The following is a 23,830-nucleotide window of genomic DNA, read 5'->3' on the forward strand; positions in this document are numbered from 1 at the left end:
ACTTAATGTTAAAAAAAAAAAGTTAAAGAGACGTTAGGTGAAAATGTCAGTCAAAGAACACAGAATTTTGCCAGTTATAGTTTACTGAGCTAACTATGACTTGTGCCGGCCATGCCCTGCTTAGTACCTTAGGCAAGAAGCTGAAATCAGTGAACACCATAATGAGAAGGAATGTCTGGCTGAGGCCCTGCTAATCAGGACCACAGCCTAGCTGGAGTGCCTTATAAGCCCCTAGTATATGGTATACTATGTACCTAGGGCATAGGTACCTCAGAGGCCTACCAGGGGCTGAAGCATGTATTATGCCACCCCTGGGAAGCACTTCAAAATGACACCACAGGTCTGCTACTGCAGCCTGGTTAAGGTGGTGCTTGCACCTCTTACAGTGGTATAGGCTACCTATATCCACCTATATATACAGACACATATAAACCTATAAGTCACTCCTATGGCGGGCCTTGACAATCCTGAAGGCAGAGTGCTTGGTTTTGTGTGAGAGGGTGCCCAAGCATGAGCTGAGCCCCTCTGCAGCTTTCGGAAATACTTACTTATGGCTGTTCTGTGATACATGGTTAATGTTCTGTGATACATGGTTTGCTGCAACAAACAGAGTTAGGAGCACTGAGTTAGGTGCATTATTCATGCACGTTCATTATTTGAGGATGGTTTCACTTTGTAATGTATATTTTATACACACCAAAGCTGTGACAGGTATTGCAATGTAGAACAGCTAAGCATTGTGGGGATTGCAGTCTTTGTGAATTGTGAAGCGGTAATGGCTCTGATCAGGTGTGTAATTAGCACACGCGCCTATTAGGGAGGGACTTTAAATCACACGCAAGGTTTAAAAACCGAGCGTTACTTCAGGCGGGGTAACATTTTTTCCTTCGAGATGAGGATTACGAGTTTGTAAACATCTCCGGGCAGGTACGTGAGCACTGTGCTGATTAGCATCAGGCTTGAGGGTTTGAAATGGGAAAAGAGAGAAAGGGATTTTACGGGCGGTACGTGAGCACTTTGCTGATCAACATTAGGCTCGAGGGCTTGAAATGGGAAAAGAGAGGAAGTGATTTTACGGGCGAAATGCTTCAATGAGGGGAGGAATTTATTATGAAAGTAAACAACTGGGAGTTCAGCAATAGTGCGCTATATAGAGGGGTCATTTATATGCGTTTAAATGCGAGTGGCTGCCTTTTTTTAAACAAAAGGTTTTTTATAAATATATGGAATAAGACTACAGTCAGCCAAGAGGTTTCAAGGCACAATGTAGAAGGGGGTGGTTATGGGGGAATCAAAGTGAAGGGGATGTTCGTTGATTTCATTTGGGTTGCACATTTAAGTACACCAATTTTCAAAGAAATTATCATTGTTAGCAGCAACATTGTCAAACAGCAGTAATTATGTCAATATGTAGGAGTTGATTATTAATTACAAATATGCTTTATTTGTAGTTTACCCCTGACGAAGGACTCGCAGAGTCCGAAATGCATTGGGTTTCAATAAAGAACATGCCTGGGATGAATTATGTGTTTGTCGTATTTGTGACAGAAGTCCGGATGGTCTCATCGTAAATACAGGAAACCTGGAAAATTAGCATGGTTCTACAAGTGTGGATTAAGTGGAGTTGAACTGGAGCAGATAATTGAATGAATATTTGATGAAACACGGATTATATTGAAACATTGTGGACTTGTGTATGCAGCTGTGCGACTGGTTTGGGGCGTAACGACGCCCCGCTTATTCCATGTTCTGTGATACAGCCATACTATATACTCTTAAGTGCATTATAACCTCGCGGTAAATGCTAACTTTGGAATGGCTGCATCAAAACATGTTGTGTTTGGTGTCAAACATCTTGGAATCCTACCCGCCGCCAGGTCTGGCAGATGGGGTAGCATTCCACCCTTCTAGAGGGAGAGACATGTTCACACTGGTCAAACCCGGTAGGACTTTCCTGAGCCCTCGCATCACAAAATGGATGCGTCTGCCACAGACACGGGTCTGGCCTCCTGCTGCTGACTGAAACTCCGGCAGGGGAGGCCTGGACAATAGATTTCCTGTCGAAGGGAGGTGTCACCACCTCCCCAGACAGGCAGATGTGTATTGGGGCTGGGCGGGAGCACTCTCTGGTGCTTTGAAGTCCTGCACATAGTCCAGTTCAAACCGGTTGCAGGGGCTACCCGCCCCTGCTCTGGCCCAAAACTGGACAATGGAAATGGGTGTAACCACCCCTCTTTCCAAACCCTCCCATAGGTGGGTCCCTAGAGTCTGTACAACCCCCAAACTCAGTATAAGTATGGGAACTCAGTCCTTGTGTCTTTAGATTACCCTGGAGGAAACTCTGCAACATATATCTTGGACCTTCGACTTTCTATCTCGACTAGAAGATGGAAGAAATTTCCCTTGGGGTCAAGGAGTGACTCCCCTGCTTGGCAGGCACCAAAGAAGCAACTGACCGGTCTGCAATTCCGAAGCTCCCGCATCCCCAGAGGTGGATTTCCAGACTTCCCCGAGACTACCCTGAGTCCACAGCAAAGCTGAGGCCCATGGCTATCGTGGGTGATGTGGAACCGGGACCCCTCGACACCGTGAACTTTTGCAGCAACACTATCTTCTGGGACTTCCTCAAAGTTGTGCTTTGGGCTCCGAGTAGCCCCAGCCTTGAGCACCTCCTGCACTGAAGATTCCTGGCCTCCACTCCACAAGTGACCCATGGACCAGTTTCAAGTGTGACCGCTCAAGGCTCCTTCGTGATCGCTAGCCCGTTGGCTAGTAGGTCCCCACGAAGACAACTCTTCTTCTACTTGGGCTTTCCTGGTTGCTCCAGACATGCCCTGACTTACCCTCACTGGGTGAGTCCCTCAGACCTTGCTGGTCTGCACCGCAGTCCTTTCTCTGAATTCCTGTGACTTGCCATTGCCAAGGCTTGTTGGGTCCAATCTGGTTGCCGACACTGCAGCATTCGACAGACTTCATGGGATAGCTCGAATCCAGCTCATGGACTTTGTCGACACCTCCTGGACCTCGTGGCTGAAGAGTCAAGACACCCATCAACTCACCTGAAGCACCCGACATCTGTGGGCATTGGTCCATCCTGCCCTCGGTCACTGGCTAGTGACCCAGACTCTGTCCTCTCTGCTTTCAGGTTCCTTCCATCTTAGATCCAGGCTTGGATCTCTTCGGACACTTCTCCTCTTCACAGCAGCAGCAGTTCTTTGCAGGCTTCCATTGCAATCGACGACGCGACCCGACACCAAAAGACACCTATGCACCCGGCTTCCCTGGGTGAGGTAACTCGAGTACTCCGGTGCTCCCGTGGGTGCTAGCCCTAAAACTTCTTAAGCCTAAAAGGGTTTGGTCCAGACTGGATTCTAAGTGTCCCTAATCTTGAAATTTCCCACCGCGACATTGCCCATAGAAGCTAACGGGAACCCATGGTTGTGTTTACACACTGCATACAGTCCCCATTGGTCCACTGTGTCACTACCTTGGGTGGTTCCCTGGGGTCCCAGCGATTCTACAGGCTTTAGGCCTTGTGTCTAGTTCAGTCGTGGTTCTTATACCACTTTTTTGGTATATGGTTTGGTACGCCCCTAGGGCCCAAACGTGTATTTGTGCTATTACTGTTGATTGCTAACTTGTAACTTAAGTACTTCGAACTCCAGTCTCATAAAGAGACTAGAGGGGTGTGTTTGAACCTAAATACATATATTTTAAATATATACCTGGTGTGGTTGTCCTTTCATTTGATCATTCAAGAGATTATAGACTGGTAAAACAAGCTGCTTTACATTCGTGCAAGACTTAGCCTGAAAGCTGCTCTCTATAGCTACCACTAGGATAGCTTTCAATAAAAGTTGTCTTTAGCCAATTCACCATAAGGGGTTGTTTGGACTGATACAAGGTGTCCACTAGAACTAGTGGACAGCATATATCAGGCCACCTTCTCACACCTGGTGGCCTAGTTGCCCCCAGGGGCCCTCAGGATTGAAGGGGAATTAATTCCCTAACTTAAAACGTGCCACAGGGCGTGTTTGCACACATGTCACCTCATGCCCAGCCCTCTCCCTTCACCTCTGTGCAAACGCGCCCCTTGCCGCGTTTCAAGTTGGGGGATAAAGTCCCCTTGAATCCTGAGGGTCCCTGGGGTCCAACTAGCCCACCAGGTACCTCCAGTAAGCGCCACAGAGCTGCGTTGCAGAGAGGTGTAAAAAGGGGCGTGGGCTGGACCACCTCTCTGCAACACAGCCCTGTGGCGCTTACTGGAGGTACCTGGTGGGCTAGTTGATCCCCAGGGACCCCCAGTATTGAAGGGGAATTAATTCCCCAACTTAAAACGCTCCACAGGGCGCGTATGCAGAGTGTTAGTGGGAGGGGGCGGGGCCTTGGCGATGCTGATCTTTTTTCTTTTTTTTAAGAAGGGGAGCTGTGTGGCCTTCCTTCCTTTTCTATTTTATGGGCCCTGGGGACCCCATCTCCCAGGGCCTGACCCCTATTTTAAAAGTTTTAAAAAAAATTGGAAGGGGTCGCGTGGCCACCCTCCCGAGGCCATATTCGGCCCCGGGGACCCCATCGCATGGGCATGGCCAGTGGTTTAAAAAAAATTATTTGGAGGGGGGCTGCAAGGCCCCCCTCCTCAGGCCACTTCTGGCCCCGGGGACCTCATCCCCCGGAGCCTGGCCTCTCGTTGGGGACCGTGGGGGGAGCCCCAATTTCCCCACGGTCCCGCCGGCTTACCGCCTCCTGCAGGACCCAGCATTGCTTTTCCACACGGGGAGCTTCATGTCATCTGATTTGGATTTTGGAAGAGAGAGCAGGTTTCCTGCTCTCTCTTCCACAATCCAAACCAGTGGTTGCTATGACTGTCATAGCAAACAGCAGTGTCCCGGGGGTGGGTACCCCGGGACACTGCAGGAGCCGGTCCTGGGGGGTGGCGGTCCCCAGGGCCATCACAGGCTCCAGGAAGGGGGCCGCGTGGCCCCAATCCCAACCAATGCACAGCCCCGAGGAGGTGGTGGTCCCCGGGGCTCGGGGGTCTGTAAGGGACCCCCAAATTTCCATATTAGTGCCCCGGGGAGGTGACAGGCCCCAGGGCGTGTGGGGGGGCTCGAGCCCCCCACACAGGTATTTTTTTTTTAAAAAGAAGCCCTTGGGTGTGGTGGTCCCTGGGGCTGCGGCGGGGGGGCAGTGTACACCCCCGCAAATAATTAATTAATGAAAGCCCCGGGAGGGTGGCGGTCCCCAGGGCTGCGGGGATCCCCCTGGGCCCCCGCAATTCTGTTTTAGCATGCCCCCGCGACTTGGTCCACCCAGGGGCTAAATAATAATGAAGCGCGGGAGCCCGCGCTTTGTTTTTTTATTTTCGCGGCCGGATACGCCAAATTTGGTGTAATTCCGTTCAGCAGTTTCGGCTGTAACCGTGTCTAAAGTTTCCTATGGGAAAATGATTTTCCGACCTTTATTTTTTTAATTTCTCTGGAACTACTGTACGGATTTACACCATTTAAAAAAGGTCTTTTTTTTAACCTAGGGCTACCTTTTTGCCAAATTTGCTGTAATTCCGTTCAGCAGTTTAGGCTGTAGTCGTGTCTAAAGTTTCCTATGGGAATTAACATGGAGAAAACACGTTTTGGGACCCCCCTTTTTCTCGGCCACGCTTGCCGAATCATCTTGAAACTTTCAAGATAGGAGCTGAGCAGGAGCACCCCACAAGTTTTGAAAATTTCGTGAAGATTCGTCAACCGGCACCAAAGTTATTGGGAAAACAAAAAACACTTTTCCTATGGAAACTAGGTCCTGACTATAACTACCTACTGGTGACCGCCAGTAGGTAATATATGTGTGTATATATATATATATATATATATATGTATGTGTGTATGTATATATATATATATATATATATATAGATTATCTAACCCTTATTTTTAAATGGTGTAAATCCGTTCAGTAGTTGCTGTGAAAATCAAAAGTAAAAATACATATATATCTATGGCGGACCCTCCCGATCACGAGCTGCATGCTAATTGGCTGTCAACACTCCAAACCAGGAAGTGTTGGCAGCCATCTTGTGCCTCAGTAGAACCGAGGCACAAGAAATCAGTAAAACAAATGCTCAAAACACGAAAAGGGGGCAGGGTAGAAACACCCTGACCCCCTAGGCCTGCTTAGGGGGTCCCACAAGGACCCCCAGGCCCCTCCAGTATGCGCTAGGGATCTGCATTGCAGAGAGGTGTTCTGAGGCCACGCCCCTTTTTACACCTATCTGCAACGCAGCTCTGTGGCGCTTAATGGAGGTACCTGGTGGGCTAGTTGCACCCCAGGGACCCTCAGTATTCAAGGGGAGTTAATCCCCCAACTTAAAACACGCCACAGGGCGCGTTTTCACAGTGGTGAAGGGAGGGGGTGGGGCCTGAGGTGACATGTGTGCAAACACGCCCTTTGACGCGTTTTAAGTTGGGGAATTAATTCCTCTTCAATCCTGAGGGTCCCTGGGGGCTAACTAGCCCACCAGGTACCTCCAGTAAGCGCCACGGAGCTGCGTTGCAGAGTGTTGTAAAAAGGGGCGTGGGCTCTGAACACCTCTCTGCAATGCAGCTCTCTGGCGCATACTGGGGGTACCTTGTGGGCTAGTTGGCCCCCAGGGAGCATCAGGATTGAAGAGGAATTAATTCCCCAAATTAAAAAGCGCCACATGGCGTGTTTGCAGACATGTCACCTCAGGCCCCGCCCCCTTCCTTCACCATTGTGCAAACGCGCCCTGTGGCGAGTTGTAAGTTGGGAAATTAATTCTCTTTCAATACTGAGGGCCAACTAGCCCACCAGGTATCTCCAGGATGCGCCAGGGAGCTGTGTTGCAGACAGGTGTTCAGAGGCCACGCCCCTTTTGTACAACACTCTGCAACGCAGCTCTGTGGCGCTTACTGGAGGTACCTAGTCGGCTAGTTTGACCCTAGGGACCCTTAGGATTCAAGGGGACTTAATCTCCCAACTTAGAACGGCCACAGAGCGTGTTTACACAGTGGCGAAGGGAGTGGACGGGGCCTGAGGTGACGTGTGCAAACATGCCCTGTGGCGCGTTTTAAGTTGGGGAAATAATTCCCCTTCAATCCTGAGGGCCCATGGGGGCTAACTAGCCCACCAGGTGCTTCCAGTAGGCGCCACTGCGCTGTGTTGCAGAAAAGTGGTCCAGGCCATGCTCCTTTTTAAACCTCTCTGCAACGCAGCTCTGTGGTGCTTACTGCAGGTACCTAGTGGGCTAGTTGGACATTAGGGACCCTCAGGATTCAAGGGGACTTAATCTCCCAACTTAAAACTTAAAGCAGCCACAGGGCGTGTTTGCACACATGTCACCTCAGGTCCCCCCTTCCTTCACCAGTGTGCAAACGCGCCCTGTGGCGCTTTTTAAGAGGTAGTTTTAATCCCCCTGCCCTATTATGTACTAGGGTCTTACAGAGGAGGCCATGGTAATCACAGGGGTACCGCAACGCATAGTGTTCCCTAGTGTATGTAGGTGTTTTCTTTTAACATAACACTGGCAGTAGGACTGGTTAGTCAGACTCAGTTACCACTAAGGGTGGGCGTAGTGGGCGTAGTGGGGCTACGTGAAGCAGCGCGTAGTGTGCCCATATCTACGCACACTACGTGCTCCGCGTAGCCCCACTACGCGCCACCCGCCCGCCCTCCTTTTAAAACATACCCTAATTGTAAATTAAATAAAAGTAAAGACACTTACCTGAAGCGCGGCGTCTCCGGGGCTCCCTCTTCCTGGTTTCCAACTTCTTCTGACAAATGCGCATGCGCGGACGCCCGCGCATGCGCATTTCTTGCGAGAAAATATTGCAGCCACCATTACAGGACACAGGGACCCTGCATCCTGAAACTTAAAATAATTGGAGAAGTAGGAGGCAAGGGGACCCTCACCCCACTAGCCCTCATAGGGTTCTCAAAGGGACCCCCCACGGCCACAATGAAAATAATTTCGGCTAGCCAGTCCACTGCTACTCTTGTGGGAGATTTTGACAGCTCCTGTGGGAGTCCCATGGGACTCATAACAGCCTCTGTGTAGCCCAGATAGACTCCCATGGGTGCCGTTGCAACCCATATGCTCCAACAGGGCTGTAAGAAAATGGGAGATGAGTGGTCCAAGGGCAACTGGCCGCTCATGGGGGTTTGACCTCCTGTGAGGTTGGGCGCAGTGCCTGACTGGCCATTTGCAGCGGGGGATTGGCTGTCCGTGAGGGTGAGGCCAAAGGTCCTGGTCGAAAGGCCTTGTGCAGCAGGGGGTTAGCCACCCATGGAGGTTTTTTTTTAAACATTCACTTAAAAAAGAAAGGTTAACGTGATGCTATAGTTAGGTATGGTAATAATCTCTAAATTAATGTTAAAAAAAAAAAGTTAAAGAGACGTTAGGTGAAAATGTCAGTCAAAGAACACAGAATTTTGCCAGTTATAGTTTACTGAGCTAACTATGACTTGCGCCGGCCATGCCCTGCTTAGTACCTTAGGCAAGAAGCTGAAATCAGTGAACACCATAATGAGAAGGAATGTAAATGATGTGGTGTTGTGATGATTTAAAAAAATCATCATGGTGGGGAATGCAAGTAGTATTCTCTGTTTTAAATACGTATAAGGTTAAGCACACCTGATGTGAGATACAAAGGCAAATTTCAGAGTAGGTTGAAGCGTAAAGCCAAAGCTTGTTGCAAAATATTTGTGAGAAGAGCCAAAGCTTCTGTTGACAATAGATTATCCACCAGTGGATGTCTGGGCATGCACCCATAGTAAATAGCTGTAATACAGTGCTGTAGACAAATTCTATGTAACAAGAATGTTTATACGGTGTGAATGTTTACTTTCAGATGTTCGCTGAAAATTTTGAAGAACACATGATTCAAATACCACCAGGCGAGCAGTGACCTGGAACCCTCAAGGAAAATGGAAAAGAGGAAGGCCAAGAAACACCTGGCACCAGGGCCTCGAGGCTGACTGCAAGGTAATGGGTTACACCTGGAGTCAGTTTGAAAGAAAAACCAAGGACAGAGATGGCTGGAGAGTCCTGGTTGATGGCGTATACCCAGGAGGGTAGTAGGCATAAGTAAGTAAGATACTGATAAAAAAAAATGTAGGGGGTGACCCTCTCAGAGGTGTAATACCTGATTCTGAGGTTGTAAACCTGGATGTATGAGTTTCTGCTCATCTCAGGAATGTGTGTAGTGTATTTTAACAAATTACAAAGGTTATGTCCTTTAACACTTGAATGGTGATAGAAAATTGGGCAGAGGTGTAGTGTGTTGAACTTCAAGTCCACAAACCCTATAGGATGTTGACACAATGACTGGATGATTTCATCAGCAATGTTTTCAATTACGTCATTTGAAAATGTCATTAGAAATGTCATCAATGATGTTATTTAAAATGTCATGAGTGATGTAGTATGTGAGTTCATATGCAGTGCATAACTGGGGTGCAAGTTATAGTTAGTTTACTAAGCTGTAACTGGCAAATTTCAGTTAGTTAGTTCTTATCTCAGTTTAACACCTAAGTACTATGTCACTTTTACCTTTGATTTTTTCAGTGATTTGCTGGAGATATTTATAGCAAGCTAAGATCGTATTACTATACTTAACTATAACATCATTTTAACCTGTGTTTTATTATTGGAATTCTGCATTTTTTTAATCATATTCTAAGTTGAGCATACACTCATCCCTTCTTGCTGAACATGCAACCAACCCCCTGGGGCAGTGGTTCCCAAACTGTGCGCAGTGGCTCCCTGGGGAGCCGCCAAACCTAGCCAGGGGAGCTGCGCACCAAGCACTTTAATGCATTTAATGTTGAAGGGTCTGTTGCCTTCAGTTAAACTTATTAGACTTAAACTCATGATGTTGATGATTTGTAAGTGACATGCCTAAAGCTGTAAACGTTGTGCTTAATTGATGGCTTAATTGATGCCATGTCGAGGGAGATGACCTCCATATTTCACTGGATCCCCACGTTCCAACACTCCCAAAGTAAGCGGAAGATGGCTAATTTTTTTTGTTCGACTCGTTAATAGTTTTTTTTTTCCAAATTCATTTTACACCAATGCAAGTTATCAGGAAAGAAGAGTTGTCCTGTCTATTAAACACACAGTATTAGTAAGTATTGGCATTTGTTCTTGAATCATAGGTACTTTCAGCACATATTTCTTTCAGTCCGCACACTTTTCCAGAGAGGCCTGCTCTCTTGTTGAGCACAGGGAAGTAAAACACCATATACAGCATAATGCCAACATTTGAAAGCAAGAAAGAGGAACGTGAAAAAATAAAATAAAAAAATGTGTGGAATTTATTTTACTTGCATTGATTTGGAGGCCATTTTAGGGAGGAGACAGCAAAAATAAAGTTGTATGTGGTTTACAAAATCGTGAGTCACCGTGCTGAGACAGGTGTGTTGGCACGTATGACATGGGTAGAAATGGAAGTGCATGCAAATATTCTTCAAGCACAGAAACACTTTGGCAACGGGGCCTACATGTATAAGGGTGCTATCAAGCACTGTAAGTGGGATAAAAAAAGTTTGAGAGGGTACTCTAAAAAAGGCATGGGCAAAGAAGTGTAACTAGAAATATTTTATCAGAGGCCCCACCTTAGTAATATGAAACACCCTGCATGTATGATTATACGACCTTCATCAGCTTCATCCCAAATATTTTCAGGGAGACAAATGCAAGCACTCCAGAGGCCGGGCTTACATCTGCCCCCCTCACCCTCCCAAAAAAAGAACAGTGGGGAGCCAGAGGCAATGGCCAATGGGCCAAGGAAGCAGCGGTTTGAATAAGTTTGGGAACCACTGCCCTGGGGAGTGGAGGCAGTGGTTCCCAAACTTATTCAAACCGCTGCTTCCTTGGCCCATTGGCCATTGCCTCTGGCTCCCCACTGTTCTTTTTTTGGGAGGGTGTGGGGGGCAGATGTAAGCCCGGCCTCTGGAGTGCTTGCATTTGTCTCCCTGAAAATATTTGGGATGAAGCTGATGAAGGTCGTATAATCATACATGCAGGGTGTTTCATATTACTAAGGTGGGGCCTCTGATAAAATATTTCTAGTTACACTTCTTTGCCCATGCCTTTTTTAGAGTACCCTCTCAAACTTTTTTTATCCCACTTACAGTGCTTGATAGCACCCCTATACATGTAGGCGCACAGCCGAAGGCCGTTAACGGAGTGACTGGTCACAGGGCCTGGACTGTGGTCAGGCCTTGTGCCCACCCCCTAATAGCAGTCAAACCCCATTGTGCACAGCTGAAGGCCTTGCAAGGCAGTGGTTGGCCACAGGGCCTCATTCCCCCCAAGAGTGACCAACCCTGCTTATCAACACCTTTCACCCTGCGTATCTGCGTTGACTGCAGGGCCTGACCTCCAGCTGGACACTGCACCAAATCCCTGGGAGAAGCCACCGCTTTGCAGCCAGCCGAAGGCTGTATGCAGTGGAGTTGGCCAGAGTACCTGGACAGTGGCCAGGCCATACACCCGACCCGCTGCAGGGAGGTCAACAGCTGCTGTGCAGAACTGCTGGTTATGCACAGCCAGAGTTAGCTGCAGGGCCTGACCTGTGGCCAGGCCCTGCGCCCAATCCATAGTGGGCACACAACATCCCATGGGTGCCCAACCCACCATGGCCATCCAACCCCCTGCTACACTCTTCAACAGTGTTGTTCTGCTTGGGTTTTTGGATCAGATAGAACCCGCTCATCAGAGCCTCACTAACCCAGCCAGAACGTTACCCCCTCCCTAGAACCTATTTACAATCCTGCAACCACATATATCTATCACCTAAGGACAGGGGATTCCTACTATACATACCAAGACCTCTTACAATTGGCGGCCTCGCGATCCCATACGGATCCAGACCTCTCTGCCCATACGACAGTATAACAAGTGGCGGCCTCGCGGTCCCATACGAACCCAGACCTCTCTACCCAGACGGCAGTCTCAGCACAATCGGCGGCCTCGCGATCCCATACGGATCCAGACCTCTCTGCCCATACGACAGTATCACAAGTGGCGGCCTCGCGGTCCCATACGAACCCAGACCTCTCTATCCAGACGGCAGTCTCAGCACAATCGGCGGCCTCGCGATCCCATACGGATCCAGACCTCTCTGCCCATACGACAGTATCACAAGTGGCGGCCTCGCGATCCCACCCGGATCCAGACCTCTCTGCCCATACGACAGTATCACAAGTGGCGGCCTCGCGATCCCACCCGGATCCAGACCTCTCTGCCCATACAACAGTATCACAAGTGGCGGCCTCGCGATCCCACCCGGATCCAGACCTCTCTGCCCATACGACAGTATCACAAGTGGCGGCCTCGCGGTCCCATACGAACCCAGACCTCTCTGCCCATACGACAGTATCACAAGTGGCGGCCTCGCGGTCCCATACGAACCCAGACCTCTCTACCCAGACGGCAGTCTCAGATCACAAGTGGCGGCCTCGCGATCCCATACGAACCCAGACCTCTCTACCCAGACGGCAGTCTCAGATCACAAGTGGCGGCCTCGCGATTCCATACGAATCCAGACCTCTCTACCCAGACGGCAGTCTCATACAACAGTTCATCCTATGATCACCATAATATACAAAAAGGGAATCAGTCTCACTATTCATCAGATCACACAAGGATTGCCAGTTCGAGCATAGCCTGTTCTCAGGTTCGAGGGGCTCCTCTTTCCCTTATTCAGTTACCACTTACCTGATCAGGGTTAACATCTGTTCATGTAGCCGCAGCTGACTAGAAGAATAGGCTACCCTCTTATACAAGAACACGCAGCACATGTTGGTTCACTACAAACTGGATACTTTATTACTCATTACATACACAATCGCATAACATTATGATATAACACATAACCTGCAAAGAAAAGTGAAAGATTAAGTTGTACACTCTAATAAGAAAGGGTCGACATCACCTTAGTAGTATGTAGCCTGCACTCAGTGGTCATCTAGGTTCCCTTCTCGTCTGTGTCTCGGCTCGCCTGGAATCACCCTTCTCCGAGTCACTGGGACCTCTTCCTTATCGGCTACTCTCTCCTCTCTGGCTATTCTGCTAGGAAAGCATCTGTCTCTCGGTTCTTCTCCGCCTTCAAGATGGCGTCTGTCTTCCCTGGAATAAGTAGTAGCTTTACTGCTAACGGCTAGATGCCGCCTACGGACTGAACATGTAACTGCCTCAGACTTTCACTAATATAGAGGTGCGTTTCCTCATGGAAAATTCCGGCCCGTAACCTGCCGCCCACCAAATTCTTGTACCTCCCCGTACCAAGGACACGTTCCCAGCCGGCCGGCCTGATGTAGTGTCTTCGGCATGAAGAAAAATACAATCCTTCGATAAGGGCCGGCCTGAACCGGTTCTCTCCAAGCGAATAACACCTCATAACTAAAACATTACATTTGACCTAGAAGCATCCCAAGCTGCCGGAGCAGAAAGAAAGATGGAGTCTCTCCCGTTTGAGGCCTACCAGGCCTGAATTCAACACAGCTCCATGAAGTACCCTCACTACAGGACAGATTATCCCTAATACTAACGAATCTATCCCCTAGGCTATGTGTGCAAGCCCTGATCTATGGGGAAGAGCACAGAACCATGTCGAAGTGCCTAGTAAATAGGCTCCATTCACTACTCTAACCCTTAGACTTGAATGATAAGAGACTGAAGTCACATTCCATCATGGTGCCTCACAAGAAGGCCGGGAAAATCGAGCAGAACAAGTGTACGGCAGTGGGTTGTCCATGAGCCCTACTGTTGTAACTTGGCTTGGTTATTATGCATCCTCTCCAGTGTTTCTAGTCCCTGATACTCAGCCAGTGTGTGAGGTCATTAGAATGTTGGGTGTGTTTGTGCTTGGATGAGTGTCCGTTGGTGGAATGGGATGAGCAGCAAGAACGCTGCGCTTGGTGAGGCATTCCAGTGACTTGTAACTAAACTTCATAAACCTTCATCTTTAATCCATATGACTTGGCTACTACCATCTTTCAGTGATTGTAACACCTACCCACTGCAGGCAGCGAAGAACCACTGTACAGTCTCTACAGCCTGCACAATGGTGGTTGGCATCAGGGTCTGCTTTTGGACCGGACCAATAGGTTTTGCTTCCTTGCTCAATATTTCCGTTGTGTTGCTCCAAGAACAAGGAACAATTCTAATACTTGTGAGCCTTGAAGAATTTCTTTGAAGTAAAAGCTGACACAGATTAGATACCCCAGAAAGAACCCTGGCGCATTTCGGGCACCACTGGCCTTGATCACAGGCTATTTTATCAGAGTACTTTTAAGGCAACTACAAGAAACATTTCATATCCTGTCATAATGCCTCAAATTCATGGAAAGGGTAGTCCACAAATCACCAGATGTGAAAACGTGAAAAAGTGCTCTGTGCATAATGAAAACCTTTATCTGCCATCAAATAATCTGTCAACCAGTTATCAGTATTTGTTTTGACAAAGATGCTAGAAAAAAACAAGATACTTTAACAATAACGTGTTATATGAATGAATAAGGCACTTTGCCCCGGATGATGTCGTGGGTTCTTGACTGAGCTTGAGAAAGTTTATCGACAGCAGAACAACAAAAGAGTGGAAATAAACCAGTACAGCCTGACTATGCACTGCAGAAATTGCAAGGAAAGACATGGGAAGCAAGAAGGATATCTAGCGCTAAGCAGTTTTGCATATTCATTGCCCACATTTTGATTAACTCACAACTGATTAGGGTTAAGGCCCTTGCCATGTTAGAAACAAGCTGCTCCACAAGCGTTAATAAATGTCTAATTTTCACATCATTCATAGCCACACCTGTAGGGGAATAATAGCCCAAAATATGTCTAATACTATCTGTCCAGACCCACATTTCACTCTCTTCAAATCAACATCATCCTTCATTGCACTCATGTGATAGACTCTAGGAAACACTAAAGTAAGATATAAAGATCCAATCCAATTACGCAGCAGATTGAAATAAGTAGTCTTCCCTGAACATAATAAATCCCTCTCAGAACCGGTTCTTCACCAATCAGAAAATCACCATTTATAAGATAACTTTTCTCATATTCACTTTCACCCATATATTCAATTGACCTAATTCTTGTAGGTTCATGGCACACTATACACAATTCACCCTTTCTATCAGGTTTCACTCTCAATCTTGGATGTAACTTTGACAAATAAATAATTCCTCAGCCTTAATCTGCTCTCTTATCTTCTAATCTCTCTTATCTTCTCATCTCTCCAATCACTTTCAATTCTAACTTCTCTCATTTTATTCTTGAGCAAATTCACACTCCTCATTATTCAAACTGCACACACAAAATCCCAGTTATTCCACTTCATTTTCTGTTTCATTTGTGCAATGGTATTTAGCAATGACTCATATTTAAGACCCTTCTTAACATCTTCTTCTTCAGAGGTAGTTCTTCTAGTGAAACATTGAAATCTGACAGATAAGGGGAAAAATTAATGTTTGTTGAAAATACTAACAAACACATTACATGAAAAGCCATTAGAAATAGGTAATTGTAAATAGGTAGCAGGGAAGAAAAATACACACATAGCAATCTTTAACTGCCATAATTTTGACATATTCATTCAGTATTTTAGTATATATATTATAATGAAATCCACCAAATAAACTGATGTGTTAATATATTATGTTTAATTTCATGATGTACTGTAGTTAATTGAACCTCTGTGGAGTTACATCCCACTGGAGAAAGAGGGCACAACAACAAGCCAACTAAGACCATTAGTGTCATTAGCAAAATGATCAAAACAATAATTTTGTAGTTTGTGCTATATCCCATTTTCTATTGAAACTAAGACCAATAAAACACAAATATTTATTGTGGTACTCCAAAAGTTAACAAACTTCATTTAAAAACAATAATGAACTTATCTTCTTTTCTTATTTATTTGAAAGCATCAATCAAAACATCTAAATGGACATCAATGCTTTCTAAAGATTTTCTTCTTTTTTTTAGATCTTATTTAAAAGTTTTACAGTTCAGGTTTATTTCCTAACAGTCTGTAAAGATTTTCAAGGTGGTTTCCTGTAAACTGACAAAATATCAAGGTAAAAAATATAGAAGTAAAAAATATTGAAGAAAAAATATAGAATGGAAAAATATTGACTCCCTATAATTAAACTGGCAAGTACAAAAATATCGAGAGAAAAAAATATCGATGTAAAAAATATAGTTGTACAAAATATCGAATGTTATATATATGTAAAATAAAATAAAATAATAAATATTAAATATGTTAAGTAATAAAATGTATATAAATAATTACGTATATTTAATATGAATTTTACAAATATAATAAACAAGCTCCCGGGCCTGACGGTTTGCCTATTGACCTTATCAAAAGCTACCCAGATTTTTGGGCGCCTCGCTAAATGTTTTTAATAATTTAATGAATTCTCCCATACCCCATACTTGGTCCTCCAGTATTATCGTGCCAATTTTTAAGAAGGGGGACCGCTCAAACCAGAGTTGTTACAGGCCGATCTCCCTGATTGATAATACGCTGAAAATTTTGGGGAGGGTCTTGTACAATAAGATTAGGTCATGGGCCGAGGAATGTCAGATTTTACATCTGTGTCAGTTGGGGTTTAGGAGTAACATCGGCACTGTGGAACAATGTCTTAACCTCAACTTGATTATTGGCAAATTCAACATAGCTAAGAAATCACCTGTATATCTGGCATTCATGGACCTCACGTCGGCCTTTGACTTTGTCAACAGGTCTCGGCTGTGGACCACTCTTTTAAATCATGGGTTGGAAAAGTCCCTCGTATCTTTTTTAGCTTACCTGCATAAAGATCTACACGCCCGAGTACGCATTAGCAGGGATGGTAATGTTTCCAAAGATATTGAGGTTGGTAGGGGGGTCAGGCAGGGCTGTATCCTGGCCCCCTCTTATTTATCTTGTATATCAATGATTTAAACAAGTCCCTGGTATCATTAACTCAGGATGTCCCATACATTAATGGTAATAAACTTCCTGCCCTGTTATATGCCGACGATGCGGTGTTGATGGGGCGCACCCCAAAAGCTCTCTGTATTTTGGTGCGTGGTTTTGTAGAGTTTATGGCAACCCTGGATCTATGCACCAATTTAAAAAAATCTTTTTTAATGGCGTGTGGGTCTAAGAATTATTTTAATTCATCAATAGTTTTAAATTCCAATAGTTTACAGAGCACCCGTACCTTCCCATTGGTTTGGTATTTGCATCGAATGGATTGTGGAATGATCACGTGGCCTATTGTAGGAGGAAGTTCACAAATTCCATTAATATGATACTTGGGCTGCCAAAGCCGAGGAACACAGAGGTGGTATCCGCCACTGTTAAGATTTTCAGACTCCAATGCATACCAATTGCAACCTATGGTGCTGAAGTTTGGGGTCATGCTAATAGTGGCAGCATCCAGGGTGAAGAGAATAGATTTTTGCGTAAAATCCTGGGTGCACCCATCTCATCCTCCAAATACGCTAGTCATTGTGAACTTAACCTGCCATACATTGAAGATTATATCAAGGCTCGTCCAGCTCTATTTTGGATGAGAATCTGGAAAAACCCCGCGGCTCAACTCACAAGAGAGATAATATCAGACTGTCTGAAATGTGATAGGGGGCTGGAGATACCATGGCTGGCTGCGGTTCACAAAGGTTTAGTTAGTGTGAATCATGAATTCGTATTTTTAAATCCCTCAGACCTTGGTACCACTAGCAATAAATGCCTTCAAAGGGCCCTCTACGCATCGTATAAGAATGGTAGACTTGTCATAGAGCGTAAAAAAACGTCAGTCGCAAGATATATGTACATTGAGAATGTCTCATGCGCGATTTCCAGCTACCTGTTAAAATCGATCGGCCGTTGGGAAAGGGGTTTACTCTTCCGGCTGAGTACTGACACTATGAAATTTATGCTCTTTTTCCCCGCGGGTTTTATTCCTAATCTCGATCTTTTGCCATGTCCATGCAATAACCAACATAAACAATCGATGTTGCATTTTTTATTTTTTTGTTCTTATTATTTAATATTTACTAAAAGGTTTCTGATTCCTTATTTTAAAGCATCACCCGAGATTGATAACAAGGCAGTTTATGGGAAGGTCATTGCTTTAAAAGACGACGAACTAACCTTTCGGGTTGGTTCTTTCCTGAAGGCGGCGGTGCGCACTGGCAATTCTATGTGCCACTGCTGAATCTTAGCACTTTACTTCATCATTTTTTAATCTGTAGGCTATATGTTTTAAATGACTTGTTCCATTATTAGTTTGTGCCTTGTACTACTGGAGGTCCAATTTTAATCTTAATCCTAGTCTTAATTGTTTCTTTTTTTGTAATATGTGTCTGTACTTTTATGGATATGCACTTTTATCAGAATAAAGTTTATATTGATTGATTGAATAAACAAACTTAATAAAAAAGTTAAACACACACACACATAATAATTCACATATATTTACTTTAAAACAATTAATAAACTATTCATTTTATAATTTTAAAATTATATAAAAAATTACAAATATACATGTACCCATGAGCAAGATCTCTGTGGAGATTCAAACGCGTTGGGTTGCTGGCACGCTTTGAAAATAAAATTGCTGGAGCAGTTTAAATCAACTGGAATTGACTCTAATTATTATTGCATCTGCGAGTACGAGCGGATTTTCCTGTTTGGAGACATTGTAGTGAGTAAAAACGGCGTTGCCCTGCCGTACCGCTGTCTGCACCGCTGGGGAGCATCCAAAGTATCGTAAAAGTGGGTTAAGCTTGGAGGAATATATATATATATCTCTATATATATATATATATTCACTTAAAAAACCATAGGTTTCACACATGTTATAGTTAGTTGGACATTTCACTCGTAAAAAAACCAATGAAATTCCCCCGTTATAGTTAGTGCAGGCAACTATAACTCACGCGACCGCAATCCTCTGCTGATGACGTCAGATATTACATCACTGATGACATATGTGTCTTTATGAAAAATAAATATTTTTAATATATGTATAGCTAAAGATTAATGGAAGAAGACATGGGTAAATAAGTGTCTAAATACAGTGATGTAATATCTGACGTCATCACCAGAGGATTGCGGTCGCGTGAGTTATAGTTGCCTGCACTAACTATAACGGGGGAATTTCATTGGTTTTTTACGAGTGAAATGTCCAGCTAACTATAACATGTGTGAAACCTATGGTTTTTTAAGTGAATTTGCAAGGTTTTTTAAATGCTAATTCGTAACTATAACGTGTGTGAAACCTATGGTTTTTCAGTGAATATATAAACCTATAAATATAATCTGCATATCTATATAAATATAAATCCATGCAAACATATACATATATGCATAAATATGCATGGTATGTACATGAAAGTTTGAAAAACTCTAATACAAGCAAAGCTAAAAAGCCACCTAATTACAAACAGAATTGCTTTAACTTAAACGAGGGCGAGACCTATTGCATTTTCAATGCTTGTTTACTTTGATTCCATCAAGAAGGCATTCAGATGTGTCCCACATTTTCCATAAATTCGGAATGGTAGCACTCTAGTTGCTCATTAGATCACTGTAGCAAAGCTACTGCTCACCAGGGAAGTCTGCTGCTGGTATTGAAAGTGCATGTTTCAGTCTGCATGTCAGAATTTTTTAATGAAATAGAAGAGGATTTGATAAGTCACTCAAAATGTGCCCTAATTTTTCTTTTTTCCTCACTAATCATAATTTCTATGGCAAAATGAACCTCCTCATTGTGTTCCTTTTAAATTAAACTACTCACTCTCTACTACTCACTCGCTACTACTTTCTACTACTCACTCTCTACTACTCACTTTCTACTACTCTCTACTACTCTACTACTCACTCTCTACTACTCACTCTCTACTACTCTCTACTACTTTCTACCACTCACTCTCTACTACTCTACTACTCACTCTCTACTACTCTCTCTCTACTACTCTATCTCTCTACTACTCCCTCTCTACTACTCTCTCTACTACTCACTCCCTACTACTCACTCTCTACTACTCACTCTCTACTACTCTCTACTACTCTCTACTACTCTCTACTACTCTCTACTACTCTCTACTACTCTCTACTACTCACTCTCAACTACTCACTCTACTACTCTCTCTACTACTCACTCTACTACTCACTCTACTACTCTCTACCACTCACTCTCTACTACTCTCTCTCTCTACTACTCACTCTCTACTACTCACTCTACTACTCTCTACTACTCTCTCTGCTACTCACTTTCTACTACTCTCTACTACTCACTCTCTACTACTCACTCTCTGCTACTCACTCTCTGCTACTCTACTGCTCTCTACTACTCTCTCTACTACTCACTCTCTACTACTCACCCTCTACTACTCTCTACTACTCTCTCTCTACTACACACTCTCTACTACTTGCTCTCTACTACTCACTCTACTACTCCCTCTACTACTCACTCTCTACTACTCACTCTCTACTACTCCCTACTACTCCCTACTACTCACTCTACTACTCACTCTCTACTACTCTCTACTACTCACTCTCTACTTCTCCACTACTCTCTACTAATCACTCTCTACTACTCACTCTGTACTACTCTCTACTACTCACTCTCTCTACTATTCTCTCTCTACTACTCACTCTCTACTACTCACTCTCTACTACTCTCTCTCTACTACTCTCTACTACTCACTCTCTACTACTCTCTACTACTCACTCTCTACTACTCTCTACTACTCACTCTACTACTCATTCTCTACTACTCTCTCTCTGCTACTCAGTCTCTACTACTCACTCTCTACTACTCTCTACTACTCACTCTACTACTCACTCTCTACTACTCCCTCTACTACTCACTCTCTACTACTCTCTACTACACCCTCTACTACTCACTCTCTACTACTCTCTACTACTCTCTACTTCTCACTCGCTACTACTCTCTACTACTCACTCTCTACTACTCACTACTACTCTCTCCTACTCACTCTCTGCTACTCTCTCTACTACTCTCTACTACTCTCTCTACTACTCTCTCTCTACTCTCTACTCTCTACTCTCTATTACTCATCCTCTACTCTCTACCTCTCTACCTTTCTCTACCTCTCTCTCTACTACTCTCTACGTCTCTACCTCTACATCTCTACCTCTCTACCTCTCTCTACCTCTCTCTACATGCACACATATGCACATATATGCATTTATATATATGTATGTGTATATATATGTATTTACATACATATATAAACATATATATAATCTGCATATCTATATAAATACAAATATAAATGCATGCATACATATACAGATATGCATGTTATTTACATGAAATTTTGAAAAACACTAATAAAAGCAAAGCTAAAAAGCCACCTAATTACAAACAGAATTGCTTTAACTTAAACGAGGGCGAGACCTATTGCATTTTCAATGCTTGTTTACTTTGGTTCCATCAAGAAGGCATTCAGATGTGACACATTTGCCATAAATTCTGAATGGTAGCACTCTAGTTCCTCATTAGATCACTGTAGTAAAGCTACTGCTCACCAGGGAAGTCTGCTGCTGGTATTCAAAGTGCATGTTTCAGTCTGCATGTTAGAACTTTTTAATGAAATAGAAGAGGATTTTAGAAGTCAAAATGTGCCCTAAGTTTTCTTTCTGCAGCACTAGTCATAATTTCTATGGCAAAATGAACCCCCTCATTTTGTTCCTTTGCAAATTAAATGTTTTAAATGTTACCACTTTATTCCAATCAAGATGGCTGAAGGTGTGCCATACCTTTGTCATAAGTAAGACTGTTAGCGCTCTAGTTGTTCTTTAAAACACTCTGGGATTTCTGTCATTGGGCTATACTTGGGCTACATCTCGGTGATATTTGTGCTACATTTGGGCTCTTTTGTCTCTGGTGGCCATCTTGGGAGACTTGTTATGAAGTTTCCTAATTTCCTCATTTACTGCAGTCTCCTCAGTAGGCATACTGTCAGTTTTTTTACTTTGATTCAATGAAGAAGGCATTCAGATGTGTCACACATTTGCCATACATTCAGAATGTTAGCACTCTAGTTGCTCATTAGATCACTGTAGTAAAGCTACTGCTCACCAGGGAAGTCTGCTGCTGGTATTGAAAGTGCATGTTTCAGTCTGCATGTCAGAATTCTTTAATGAAATAGAAGAGGATTTGAGAAGTCACTCAAAATGTGATCTAATTTTTCTTCCTGCAGCACTAATCATACATTCTATGGCAAAATGAACCCTCTCATTTTGTTCCTTTTTAAATTAAATGTTTTAAATGTTAACACTTTATTCCAATCAAGATGGCTTCAGGTGTGCCATATCTTTGTCATAAGTAAGACTGTTAGCGCTCTAGTTGTTCTTTGGAACACTCTGGGAAGCTGCAGTAGAACACAAAGGAATCAACTGACAGTCTCTGCCCTTGTTGGATGTACATGTTTTATTGAGAATGTCAGACTTCATTCTCACATGACTGAGAAAGATAATGTGAATTTACAGAAAATATGCTCTCAGTTTAGCTTATAGATCACCTTCCAAACCTCTGTGGGAAAAGCATGTGAAAATAGTTTTCTCTCAAACATGATTCATGATATCCCAGCAGAAGGCTTTTTCACATGGTAAAATCACCTTAGAACATACTACAATTCCTAAAATGAGTATGGTACCATCAACAAATGATTTATAATGTAACTAAAGTCTTAAAACCTTCTATTAACTGCAATGCTTTTTAATGAGGTGCTATCATGTATATTGGTCCCAAGACGGCTGCCAACACTTCTTGGATGAAGTGCTGACAGCCAATCAGATCTCACAATGAGATGTGTGGTTAGGCTCCGCCCAGATATGTATATGATTTTACTTTTGATTTTCTCAGGAACTACTGAACGGATTTACACCATATATGCAAAAGGCACATGCCTGACCTGAGGACTACCTCTTTGCCAAATTTCAAGTAATTCTGTTCAGCCATTCTGGCTGTAGCTGTGTCTAAAGGTCCTATGGAAAAATGCATGGGGGAAACGCGTTTTGGGACCCCCCTTTTTTCTCAGCCCCCGCTTGACGAATCACCCCGAGACTTTCAGGGTAGGAGCTGAACGGAGTGCCCCATTAGTTTTGAAAATTTCGCGAGGATTCGTCAACCGGCGCCAAAGTTATTCAAAATAGAATTTTGAGATTTCCTATGGAAACTAGGTTGTAACTATAACTATCTACTGGCGACCGCCAGTAGATTATATATATATATATATATATATATATATATATATATATATATATATTATCTGAAAGCACTCTTCTTTCCCCTGTTTCCCACAACTGGAGCAGAAAGAGCACGGTCCACAGGATTCTTGTTCAATACCCGTTTGTTTATTCAGGAGACTCTCACCGACAAACGTCAGCCATAACGCGTTTCATCCCTCCTTGGGGACTTGATCACATGACGCGGTTCTACCAATGGCATTTCATTTTAAAGGTTACACTTTTTTTCGTTTTTTATTGTAATTTGTGATTGGGCAAATGTGCACCACGTGATTATTGTGCAAAAAGTATATGCGTTTACTGAATCACATTATTTAAAATACATTTTGACATCCATAAATTTCCATCATGTTTCCTCTTTTGTACCGGGATAAATCCCACGGTAAAGATAGGTACTAGATCCACCTACTAATACATTGTACAAATCTCGTTGTTTAAATATATTTTGCTGAAGACCAAATAGGGCTTTGCTTTTTACTTGACACAATAATTAACCAAACTGCTGCTTTATAATCAATGTA

General features: G+C 43.9%; 1 long non-coding RNA gene across 2 annotated transcripts in view; it reads left to right on the forward strand.

Moving 5' to 3' along the window:
* The window catches only part of LOC146821551 (uncharacterized), a 675,073-nt gene that overhangs the window by 396,072 nt on the left and 255,171 nt on the right, over window positions 1–23,830 (forward strand). For both annotated transcript variants that reach the window (XR_014963184.1, XR_014963183.1), the window contains exon 3: window positions 8,862–9,097. This is a non-coding gene — a long non-coding RNA (uncharacterized LOC146821551). The remainder of the gene's footprint in view (window positions 1–8,861; window positions 9,098–23,830) is intronic.

The sequence above is a fragment of the Triturus cristatus genome, chromosome 6 (assembly GCF_964204655.1).
Source record: "Triturus cristatus chromosome 6, aTriCri1.1, whole genome shotgun sequence".
NCBI lineage: Eukaryota > Metazoa > Chordata > Amphibia > Caudata > Salamandridae > Triturus > Triturus cristatus.